Source organism: Scyliorhinus torazame, chromosome 15, assembly GCF_047496885.1.
Source record: "Scyliorhinus torazame isolate Kashiwa2021f chromosome 15, sScyTor2.1, whole genome shotgun sequence".
NCBI classification, from domain to species: domain Eukaryota; kingdom Metazoa; phylum Chordata; class Chondrichthyes; order Carcharhiniformes; family Scyliorhinidae; genus Scyliorhinus; species Scyliorhinus torazame.
The window spans coordinates 124,493,201-124,505,778 of NC_092721.1; positions in this window are offsets into that span (position 1 = coordinate 124,493,201).

Sequence of the window (12,578 nt, forward strand, 5' to 3'; positions counted from 1 at the left end):
AACTGCCCCAACTACAGCGTGGCACAGAGAAGCAAGAAAGTCCATGGCAACAGCTTCAGCATCAGCCTCATGTGGTCTTTGGGGATCATTTTGGGTGACCTTTTGGTAACCCATCTGGCGACCCATCCGCGGGACGCGACCCATCTCGCGACCTATCGGCGGGACGCAACCCCCACTTTAAAAATCACTGTGGTAGATGAAAGGGTCATGTGACCTGCACTGACAGGCTCAGGCAACCTCCCTCCCATCGCCTGTGCCGACCTCACAGCAGGCTGTTCCTTAATTTTCTCCATGAGTTGGTCACCCTGGCATGGGTGGTTTGATTATTAGCAATCTGAGGTAGATAACAATAATAACCTTTTATTGTCACAAGTATGAAGTTACTGCGAAAAGCCCCTATTAATTGGTTTAATTATTAGCGATCTGAGGTAGATAATAATAATAACCTTTTATTGTCACAAGTATGAAATTACTGTGAAAAGCCCCTAGTCACCACATTCCGGCACCTGTTCGGGTAAGCTGGTACGGGAATTGAGCCCACACTGCTGGACTTGTTCTGCATCACAAACCAGCTATCTAGCCCACTGAGCTAAACCTGATTTATAGAGGAGGCAGTATTTATGCTTGGACACAATGCCAGCAGAGACTGGATATATTATGAATAAACCCAGTCTCCTAAAATCCTGAGATGAAAGGGAATTGGAATCAGATAACTAATCTATATTTCTATGTATTTTCCATTGTCATGGGGAAATATCTTCTTTTTTTAAAAAAATATGTTTATTCAGATTTTTCCAACAAAATTTTTAACAAACCCCCCCCTATAACAAAAAGAAAAAAGAACACAAACACAACAATCGAAAATAATACAAAACTTATACATTGGGTTTCCCCCGTATATAGTAACACCCCCATATGACATTCAAAGGTACCCTTGGGGAAGCCCCCCCCAACCCACCCAAATACCCCCCTCGAAAGAGACCCCCCCCTCTCCCCCCCCCATCCTTGGGTTGCTGCTGCTGCTGACCTCCTCCTAATGCTCCGCGAGATAGTCTAGGAACGGTTGCCACCGCCTGAAGAACCCCTGAACAGACCCTCTCAAGGCAAACTTTATCCTCTCCAGCTTGATGAACCCTGCCATGTCATTTATCCAGGCTTCCACACTGGGGGGCTTCGCGTCCTTCCATAATAGCAAGATCCTCCGCCGGGCTACCAGGGACGCAAAGGCCAGAATATCGGCCTCTTTCGCCTCCTGCACTCCCAGCTCATCCGTTACCCCAAATAGTGCCAACCCCCAGCTCGGCTTGACCTGGACTTTCACCACCTTGGACATAGTCCTTGCGAAACCCTCCAGAACCCAACCAGTGCCGGGCACGTCCAGAACATGTGGACGTGATTCGCCGAGCTTCCCGAGCAACTCCCACATCTATCCTCCATCCCAAAGAACCTACTCAACCTCGCCCCTGTCATATGCGCTCTGTGAGTAACCTTAAATTGTATTAGGCTGAGCCTGGCGCAAGAGGAAGAGGAATTAACCCTACTCAGGGCATCAGCCCACAGACCCTCATCTATCTCCTCCTCAAGCTCCTCCTCCCACTTGCCCTTTAACTCCTCTACCGAGGCCTCCTCCTCTTCTTTCATCTCCTGATAGATCGTCAAAACCTTGCCCTCTCCGACCCATACACCCGAAATCACCCTGTCCTGAATCCCCTGTGCCGGGAGCAACGGGAATTCCCTCACCTGCCGCCTCACAAACACCCTCACTTGCATATACCTGAACGCATTTCCCGGGGGTAACCCAAACTTCTCCTCCAGCGCCCCTAGGCTCGCAAACGTCCCATCGATGAACAGGTCCCCCATTCTTCTAATCCCTGCCCGATGCCAGCTCCGAAACCCCCCATCCATCCTTCCCGGGACGAACCGATGGTTCTCCTGAATCGGGGACCAAACCGAGGTTCCCACCTCGCCCCGTGTTGTCTCCACTGCCCCCAGATCTTCAACGTCGCCGCCACCACTGGACTCGTGGTGTACCTTGTCGGCGAGAGCGGCAGCGGTGCCGTCGCTAGCGCCCTCAGGCTCGTGCCCCTGCAGGACACCATCTCCAACCTCTTCCACGCCACCCCCTCTCCCTCTATTACCCACTTTCGGATCATCGCCACATTGTCTGCCCAATAATTGCCGCACAGATTCAGCAGCGCCAGCCCTCCCTGTCCCTGCTACGCTCCAGAAACACCCTCTTTACCCTCGGGGTCTTATTTGCCCACACAAAATCCATGATGCTCCTACCTACCCATTTAAAAAAACCTTTGGTAATCATAATGGGAAGGCACTGGAACACAAAGAGAAACCTCGGGAGGACCATCATTTTAACCAACTGTACCCTGCCCGCTAGCGAGAGTGGCAGCACATCCCATCTTTTGAAATCCTCCTCCATCTGCTCCACCAACCGCGTCAAATTGAGCTTGTGCAGGGCCCCCCAGCTCCCAGCCACCTGGATCCCCAAGTACCGAAAGTTCCTTTCCGCCCTCTTCAATGGTAGGTCTATCCCCCTTCCCTGGTCCCCTGGATGCACCATAAAGAGCTCACTTTTCCCTACATTGAGCTTATAGCCCGAGAAGTCCCCAAACTCCCTTAGGATCCGCATGACCTCCGCCACCCCCTCCACTGGATCTGCCACATACAGCAACAGGTCGTCCGCACACAGCGACACCCGATGTTCCTCTCCCCCTCGGACCAGTCCCCTCCATTTCCTGGACTCCCTTAGTGCCATGGCCAAAGGCTCAATTGCCAATGCAAACAACAAGGGGGACAGGGGACACCCCTGCCTCGTCCCTCGGTACAGCCGAAAGTACTCCGACCTCCGCCGATTCATAGCCACACTCGCCACCGGGGCTCTATATGGGCTGAGGTTAGAAACAGGAAAGGAGAGGTCATCCTGTTGGGAGTTTTCTATAGGCCTCTGAAAGGTTCCAGAGATGTAGAGGAAAGGATTGCAAAGATGACTCTGGATAGGAGCGAAAGTAACAGGGTAGTTGATATGGGGGACTTTAACTTTCCAAATATTGACTGGAAACGCTATAGTTCGAGTACTTTAGATGGGTCCGTTTTTGTCCAATGTGTGCAGGAGGGTTTCCTGACACAGTATGTAGGTAGGCCAACAAGAGGCGAGGCCCTATTGGATTTGATACTGGGTAATGAACCAGGCCAGGCGTTGGATTTGGAGGTAGGTGAGCACTTTGGTGATAGTGACCACAATTCGGTTACGTTTACTTTAGCGACGGAAAGGGATAGGTATGTACCGCAGGGCAAGAGTTATAGCTGGGGGAAAGGCAATTATGATGCGATGAGGCAAGACATAGGATGCATAGGATGGGGAAGGAAACTGCAGGGGATGGGCACAATTGAAATGTGAAGCTTGTTCAAGGAACAGCTACAGCGTGTCCTTGATAATTATGTACCTGTCAGGCAGGGAGGAAGTGGTCGAGTGAGGGGACCGTGGTTTACTAAAGTAGTTGAATCACTTGTCAAGAGGAAGAAGGAGGCTTATGTAAAGATGAGACGTGAAGGTTCAGTTAGAGCGCTCGAGAGTTACAAGTTAGCTAGGAAGGACCTAAAGAGAGAGCTAAGAAGAGCCAGGAGGGGACATGAGAAGTCTTTGGCCGGTAGGATCAAGGATAACCCTAAAGTTTTCTATAGGTATGTCAGGAATAAAAGAATGACTAGGGTAAGAATAGGGCCAGTCAAGGACAGTAGTGGGAAGTTGTGCGTGGAGTCCGAGGAGGTAGGAGAGGTGCTAAATGAATATTTTTCGTCAGTATTCACACAGGAAAAAGACAATGTTGTCGAGGAGAATACTGAGATACAGGCTACTAGACTAGATGGGCTTGAGGTTCATGAGGAGGAGGTGTTAGCAATTCTGGAAAGTGTGAAAATAGATAAGTCCCCTGGGCTGGATGGGATTTATCCTAGGATTCTCTGGGAAGCTAGGGAGGAGATTGCTGAGCCTTTGGCTTTGATCTTTGTGTCGTCATTGTCTACAGGAATAGTGCCAGAAGACTGGAGGATAGCAAATGTTGCCTCTTTGTTCAAGAAGGGGAGTAGAGACAACCCCGGTAACTATAGACCAGTGAGCCTTACTTCTGTTGTGGGCAAAGTCTTGGAAAGGTTTATAAGAGATAGGATTTATAATCCTCTAGAAAGGAATAATTTGATTAGGGATAGTCAATACGGTTTTGTGAAGGGTAGGTCGTGCCTCACAAACCTTATTGAGTTCTTTGAGAAGGTGACCAAACAGGTGGACGAGGGTAAAGCAGTTGATGTGGTGTATATGGAATTCTGTAAAGCGTTTGATAAGGTTCCCCATGGCAGGCTATTGCAGAAAATACGGAGGCATGGGATTCAGTGTGATTTAGCAGTTTGGATCAGAAATTGGCTAGCTGGAAGAAGACAGAGGGTGGTGGTTGATGGGAAATGTTCAGCCTGTAGTTCAGTTACTAGTGGTGTACCACAAGGATCTGTTTTGGGGCCACTGCTGTTTGTCATTTTTATAAATGACCTGGAGGAGGACGTAGAAGGATGGGTGAGTAAATTTGCAGGTGATACTAAAGTCGGTGGAGTTGTGGACAGTGCGGAAGGATGTTGCAGGTTACAGAGAGACATAGATAAGCTGCAGAGCTGGGCTGAGAGGTGGCAAATGGAGTTTAATGAAAAAAAGTGTGAGGTGATTCATTTTGGAAGGAGTAACAGGAATACAGAGTACTGGGCTAATGATAAGATTCTTGATAGTGTGGATGAACAGAGAGATCTCGGTGTCCATGTACATAGATCCCTGAAAGTTGCCACCCAGGTTGATAGGGTTGTTAAGAAGGCGTATGGTGTGTTAGCTTTTATTGGTAGAGGGATTGATTTTCGGAGCCACGAGGTCATGTTGCAGCTGTACAAAACTCTGGTGCGGCCGCATTTGGAGTATTGCGTGCAGTTCTGGTCGTCGCATTATAGGAAGAATGTGGAAGCATTGGAACGGGTGTAGAGGAGATTTACCAGGATGTTGCCTGGTATGGAGGGAAGATCTTATGAGGAAAGGCTTAGCAACTTAAGGCTGGTTTCGTTAGAGCGAAGAAGGTTAAGAGGTGACTTAATTGAGGCATACAAGATGATCAGAGGATTAGATAGGGTGGACAGTGAGAGCCTTTTTTCTCGGATGGTGATGGCTAGCACGAGGGGACATAGCTTTAAATTGAGGGGAGATAGATATAGGACAGATGTCAGAGGTAGGTTCTTTACTCGCCCTGCCTGCAACCGTCATGGACTCACCAACATTATGGGCATTTAAATGGTCATTGGATAATCATATGGATGATAATGGAATACTGTAGATAGGCTTTAGATTGGTTTCACAGGTCGGCGCAACATCGAGGGCCGAAGGGCCTGTACTGCGCTGTAATGTTCTATGTTCTATGTTCTAATCCTGCTGCTGAGTTGTGTGCAGTGGTACAGTGGTTCGCACTGTTGCCTCACAGCGTCAGGGACCCGGGTTCAATTCTGACCTTGGGTGACTGTGTGCAGTTTGAAAATTCTTCCGATGTCTGCATGGATTTCCTCTTGGTGTTCCGGTTTCCTCCCACAGTCCAAAAATGTGCAGATTAGGTGGATTGGCCATACCAAATTACCCCTTAGTGTCCAAAGGTTAGTTGGGATTACGGGATAGGGATTGGGACAGGGAACTCTTTCAAAGGGTCGGTGCATACTCGATGGGCCACATGGCCTCTTTCTGCACTGTAGGAATTCTTTGAAGGCAGAATGTTAGCTTGAGCATTGTGCTCCAAAATGTTAGTGGCATCAGATCTGTCTACACTGCATTAATCTACTGATGCTCCCCGCTAAACTCCAGCCCCTCACTAAAATGACGTTCCAGTATCCCTAGCACCAGAAGTATGTGCACGTACCACAGATTCCACGTTGGATGCAAAATTACATACTTAGCACTGAAAAACCACTCAGAGCTAAAGGTTTCTAACTTAGTGTCTTCCACATCTTCATTCTCCTCTGCTTTATAACTTAAACATTTTCAATTAGCAAATCCACACAGCAATACAAAGCAATACTTTGAGCAAAACTAAGTAAAACTATCAGAAAATGTCCTGACTGAACTCCAATGTACTTCATTGAATTGTCAATGCTGTTATATCAATCATCTATAGGGGTAAGTCAGCTATCAATTTCATGACAAGTTACAACATTGAAATTCTTCAAAAGTGTTACTATTCCAGCTCAGTGGATTGTAACTTTCATTTTTTGTTTACAGACATGGATGAACAGAGTCACAGGTCTGCTGCTTAAATTTTAAAGAAAGGATAAAACATTTATGAAACAAGGAAAGATTAATTATAATACACGACATGTGTTCCTCAATTTAGGATAGCATAAGCTACAAACTATCTTATACTCTAATGTTCTCAGAAGATACACAGTGCATGTAAAGCAATAGGTGGAATGTGGTCAGACACACCCCACTCTGAAACCAAGTGACAGATACCACCCAAAACAACTTCTGTGGGTTTCTCATCAAATCCCCCCAGATGCTCATTACAGTTTGAGCCAACTGGTTTCACTGGAACTCTGACTTCCACACTTTGAAATCTTCTCCCACACAAGGCTTTCTGTCAGATGCCTTCATTAAGGATTCACGTCCAGGAAATCAATGTCTCCTTTTGGTATTCCTCTGCCCTGGATTGCCATGTGCATTCAAGCTTCCACACAATCTCTCACGTATCCAGTCACACCAACAGAACACCATTGCTTCACGGGCTGTATTAAGATGTCATCAACCACTGGATTACTTCAGATGTGGCTTCTCGCTGGTCGACGTCACCAGATAATAATATAATCTTTATTAGTGTGACAAGTGCGATTAGCTGACATTACACTGCATAATGAAGTTGCTGTGAAAATCCCCTAGTCGCCACACTACGGCACCTGTTCGGGTACACTTGAGGGAGAGTTCAGAATGTCCAATTCACCAAACAAGCATGTCTTTTGGGAGGAAACCGGAGCACCCAGAGGAAACCCACGCAGACACAGGGAGAACATACAGACTCAGCACAGACAGTGACCCAAGCCGGGAATCGAACTCGGGTCCCCAGCGCTGTGAAGCACCAGTGCAACGGTGCACGTTGCAGCTCTGTCTTTAACTGGGAGACTCTCCCTGATCCTTTGTTTAATTTCAGTGAACAGTACCTAGTTTAAATTCAAGTTTTTTGTCCCTTTGACGTCAGTTTTCTTGGACTCCTCTTTTCATTCCCTGGTTTCCAGAACATTCTGTTCTTTAGCTTTTGGGACATGCATTCTGTCGCTTACTTTATTGTCCTGCCTGTATTGACAGTTTCTCTGGGATCAGCTTACTTCTCAAATACCTGGTTCCAACTGAACTCAAATGTTTCTACGTTTGAGTACTTTTCGACGTGAGCTACTGGTTGCCAAGCAACAGCTTGGCGCCGTAGTGTGGCGACTAGGGGATTTTCACAGTAATTTCATTATGCAGTGTAATTGGTTTTACAGCTTATTTCTAGTACACACAATACAAGCATAAATTACTTAAACTATCACTATTTCCAACAATACTATTGCTCAATATTCTGCTAACCATATTAGTGAGTTCAGAGATAGCTAATGGATAGAGTATTAGCTCTGATTCTGAGATGTTGTAGGAAATGGTAGAGAACAGATATAAGAGAATCTACAGGTTCATAAACCAACAATATAAACAAAAACAAATACTGGCCTGATCACTTCCTCCCTGTCCACAGTTCTAACCACCAAATGCATAACCCCAGAGTCAGTGATTGAAGTAGAAACCATTAACATTTAAGAATATGTGAGATAGTCAGTTGAAGGATAATGAGCAATGGGAACAGGGTGGGAAAATGAAATTCGGAATACTGCGTGAATGGAGGGTGTCATGATATGCAAACATACAGCTAATGAACACATAGAATAGGACACGACCAATGAGCAGTCAGGACACTCAGGGGTGGTATCACACTATAAAAGGGATGAGACACTGACACCCCGCCTCTTTCCACAGACCAACATCTACAGAGTGAGACAGGGTGTATCCTCAGCATCACAACCCAGCACGTGGCTTAGAGCAAGGCTGGTTCAGTTAGACTGAGGTACTACATTTAGATTAGCAGAGAGCCAAACTCATTGAGAACTGTGCTAATAGTTCAATAAAACACATTGAACTCACTTCAAAGTCTGGAGCATCTTTTACTCAAAACTGCATCAAGTGGCAGCTTGTGTTATTCCAAATTACATAACACAACATGATACCAGGAGTCTGTTCAATCTAGTTAGTTCAACAGCAAGATCCGTGACGACCAGCGAATGTATACCGGCACAATGGAAAAGATTCAGGCTCCTCACCAGCTCAGGACCTCCGGCAATCTCAGTGCCAACTGGCGGACATTCAAGCAGAAATTTCAGCATAACGTCGCAGCATCAGACCTCAATGGTGCGTCTGATGCACGGAAGATAACTCTTTTCCTCACCACAGCGGGTGATCACGCCTTGGAAAATATTCAACTCCTTTCACTTCGCTGAAGACCAGGACAAGACAAAGTTTCAGACCATCCTGGACAAGTTTGACAGCCACTGAGAGGTGGACACCAACAAAATCTTCGAGCGCTACATATTCAAGCAGCGATTGCAAGGTAAAGACGAATCCTTCAACTCATATTTAACTAACCTTAGACTGCTAGTGCAATCCTGCAACTTCGGTAATATCGCTGACTCCATGATCAGAGACCAAATCGTTTTTGGAGTTCACTCTGATCCTCTGAGAGGGCATTTACTGAAGATCAAGCATATGACCCTGCCAGTCGCGCTTGAAACATACACAGTGCATGAGCACGCTGAAAATCTCTATTCCCTGTACAAAACGGCAGAAAATGATAAACTAGCCTCCCACGAGACAGAGAGTGTGCAGGCCATCTCCCGGATGCTGCGCCTCAACATTGACGAAAGCGGCCATTTTGCGCGCTCTTCCTGGGGCCTGACGCATGCGCGATGCGATCGGGATAACGAAGCGGCCGAAACCCACATTGCGCAGGTGCAGACGTCTGAGAACCGCACTGTGCATGTGCAACGACGCACGGAGCGTCAGGACGCTGACGTCATGACGTGTTCGAACTGTGGCACCGCCCATTTAAAGAAACACTGCCCTGCAAGAGGCAGACGCTGTTTAAACTGCGGAAAGCCAGGCCACTATGCAGCCCTATGCAGATCTGCACCACCAGTTAGGAGCCAGCGCTCTCAATTCTGACGATGGCGCATCCGGAGTATGCAACAACGCCTACAGGATTCTGATCCCGGCAGTGCAACGGATCCAGATGATGAATGCCTGGACAATGCCTACCATGTGGGCATTATTACAATGTGTGAATATGCCACACCAGACTCATCGCAAGTCCAGTCAATCCTAGCTGTGGATTCCGAGGACGAATGGCGAGCAGTGATGAAGGTCAACCGCTGCCCCATCCAGTTCAAGCTGGACACAGGTGCCTCTGCCAACCTCCTCTCACAGGCAGACTTCAGATGCATTAAGAAGCCCCCACAGTCCTTCCAGCTGCCTGCAAGCTCGTGGATTAGAACGGGAATGCCATCACGGCACTGGGATCCTGCCATCTGCACCTATCCAACCGACACACACAAGCACAGTTACGCTTTGAAATTGTTAAGCCGGACAGGGCATCCCTACTAGGTGCGCACGCCTGCAAGCAGCTGAACCTCATTCAAAGGGTTTACACCACAACATCCTCCCATGTGGATCTTCAGGCTGGCATCGACGACATCTTCGCCCAGTATCCAGATGTGTCCAACGGGATGGGCACGCTGCTGTATTGATACAAGATTCTGCTACGACCTGATGCCAAGCCAGTGGTCCACGCACCACGACGTGTCCCTACTCCACTGAGAGAGCGCCTGAAGGCACAGCTCAAGAATCTTCAGCAAAAGGGCATCAATATCCAAGGTCACCGAACCGACTGACTGTGTCAGCTCGATGGTGTGTGTAAAGAAGCCTTCGGGGGACCTGCGCATCTGCATTGATCCCAAGGATCTCAATAAGAATATCATGCGGGAACACTACCCCAACCCGAAGCAGGAGGAGCTCACGAGTGATATGACACACGCGCGCTTCTTCACCAAATTGGATGCATCACAGGGATTTTGGCAAATCCAGCTGGAAGAGTCCAGCAGAAGGCTGTGCACCTTCAACACGCCTTTTGGCAGATACTGCTACAATCGCATGCCATTTGGCATCATCTCGGCATCGGAGATATTCCATCGCATCATGGAGCAGATGATGGAAGGCATTGAAGGGGTTCGTGTGTACGTGGATGACATCATCATATGGTCCACAACCCCTGAAGAACATGTGTCCCGTCTCCATAAGGTATTCCGCCGTGTACATGCCAACAACCTAAAGTTAAACAGATCCAAATGTTGTTTTGGCACATCGACGCTCAAGTTCCCAGGCGACCAGATCTCACAGCATGGTGTGTGCCCGGACACAGACAAAATCAAGGCCATCGAGGCGATGAAGGTCCCCGAGGACAAAAAGGCGGTGCTGCTCTTCTTGGGTATGGTCAATTTTCTGGGCAAGTTCATTCCAAACATGGCCACACACACCACGGCCCTACGCAACCTGGTGAAAAAGTCAACTACCTTTGAGTGGAAGGCGGCACACCAGACAGAGTGGCTGGAGCTGAAAGCCAAGCTCACCACTGCACCACTCCTGGCATTCTTCGACCCAGAACGGGAGACAAAGATATCCACAGATGCGAGTCAGGATGGCATTGGTGCGGTGTTGCTTCAACGAGATTACACATCATTACAAGAAGGATGTGGAAGCATTGGAAAGGGTGCAAAGGAGATTTACCAGGATGCTGCCTGGATCGGAGGGTAGGTATTATTAGGAAAGGTTGAGGGAGCTAGGGTTTTTCTCATTGGAGCGAAGGAGGATGAGAGGTGACTTAATTGAGGTGTCTAAGATGATGAGAGGGATAGATAGAATGGACGTTCAGCAACTTTTTCCTTGGGTGGATGTAGCTTTTACAAGGGGGCATAACTCTAAGGTTCATGGTGGAAGATATAAGAGGGATGTCAGATGTAGGTTCTTTACTCAGAGAGTGGTTGGGGCGTGGAACGCACTCCCAGCTATGGTAGTGGAGTCGGACACTTTAGAAACTTTCAAGTGGTTATTGGATAGGCAGATGGAGTGCACTAGAATGATTGGGAGTAGGTTGATTTGATCTTAGTTTCAGACTAGTTGGGCACAACATCGAAGGCCGAAAGTCCTGTACTGTGCTGTACTGTTCTATGTTCTATCATCCTGGGCACCAGTAGCCTACGCATCAAGGGCGATGACGCCCACTGAAACCAGATATGCTCAGATTTGGAAGGAGTGCTTGGGTCTTCTCACCGGCATCCTCAAATTTCATGATTATGTCTACGGCCTGCTGACATTCACTGTTGAGATGGATCATAGGCCTCTGGTCCACATCATCCACAAGGACCTGAACGACATGACGCCTCGGTTGCAGAGAATCCTCCTTAAACTTAGGAAGTATGACTTCAACTTGGTGTACACACCTGGCAAGGAGCTCACCATCGCTGATGCATTGTCCCGTTCCGTCACCTCGCCCAGTGAGCCGTTGGAGATCATCCAGCACATCGAATCGCAGGTACAGCTGTGTGCTAGCACTCTCCCGGCGACAGATGAGAAGGTAGTTCTCATCCGTGATAAGACAGCCAAAGACCCCCTCCTGCAGCGCGTCATCCATTGGTGAGCAATGGCTGGCAGAAAGGGCAGTGCCCACAATTTTACAATGTGAAGGATGACCTGACGGTGATTGATGGTATCCTCCTCAAGCTGGACAGGATTGTCATTCCGCTCAGTCTCCAGAGCTTGGTGCTGTGGCAGATTCATGAGGGACACCTAGGCGTCGAGAAGTGCAGACACAGAGCCCGGCAAGCTGTCTACTGGCCCGGCACCAGCCAGGACATCACGAACATGGTCCTGAACTGTGCTACCTGTCAGCGGTTCCAGCCAGCGCAGAGCCAGGAGACACTCCAACAGCATGACCTCGAGACCTCTCCGTGGTCCAAGGTTGGCATCGGCCTCTTTCATGCGAATGGTCGCGACTACGTATTGATCATCGACTATTTCTCGAATTACCCTGAGGTGCTGAAGCTCCTGGACCTCACCTCTCGGACCGTCAACAAAGCCTGGAAGGAGACGTTCTCAAGGCATGGCATACCAATCACCATCATGAGCGACAATGGACCGTGCTTTAACAGTCGAGAATGGTCCACGTTTGCCAGGTCATACAATTTCCAGCATGTCACCTCCAGTCCGCATTATCCGCAGTCCAATGGAAAAGTCGAGAAAGGGGTGCACATTGTGAAACAGCTCATCTGCAAGGCCGCGGACTCTACTTCCGACATACACCTTGCACTGCCCGCGTACAGGGCGACTCCATTGTCCACTGGCATGTCGCCAGCTCAGCTCTTGATGA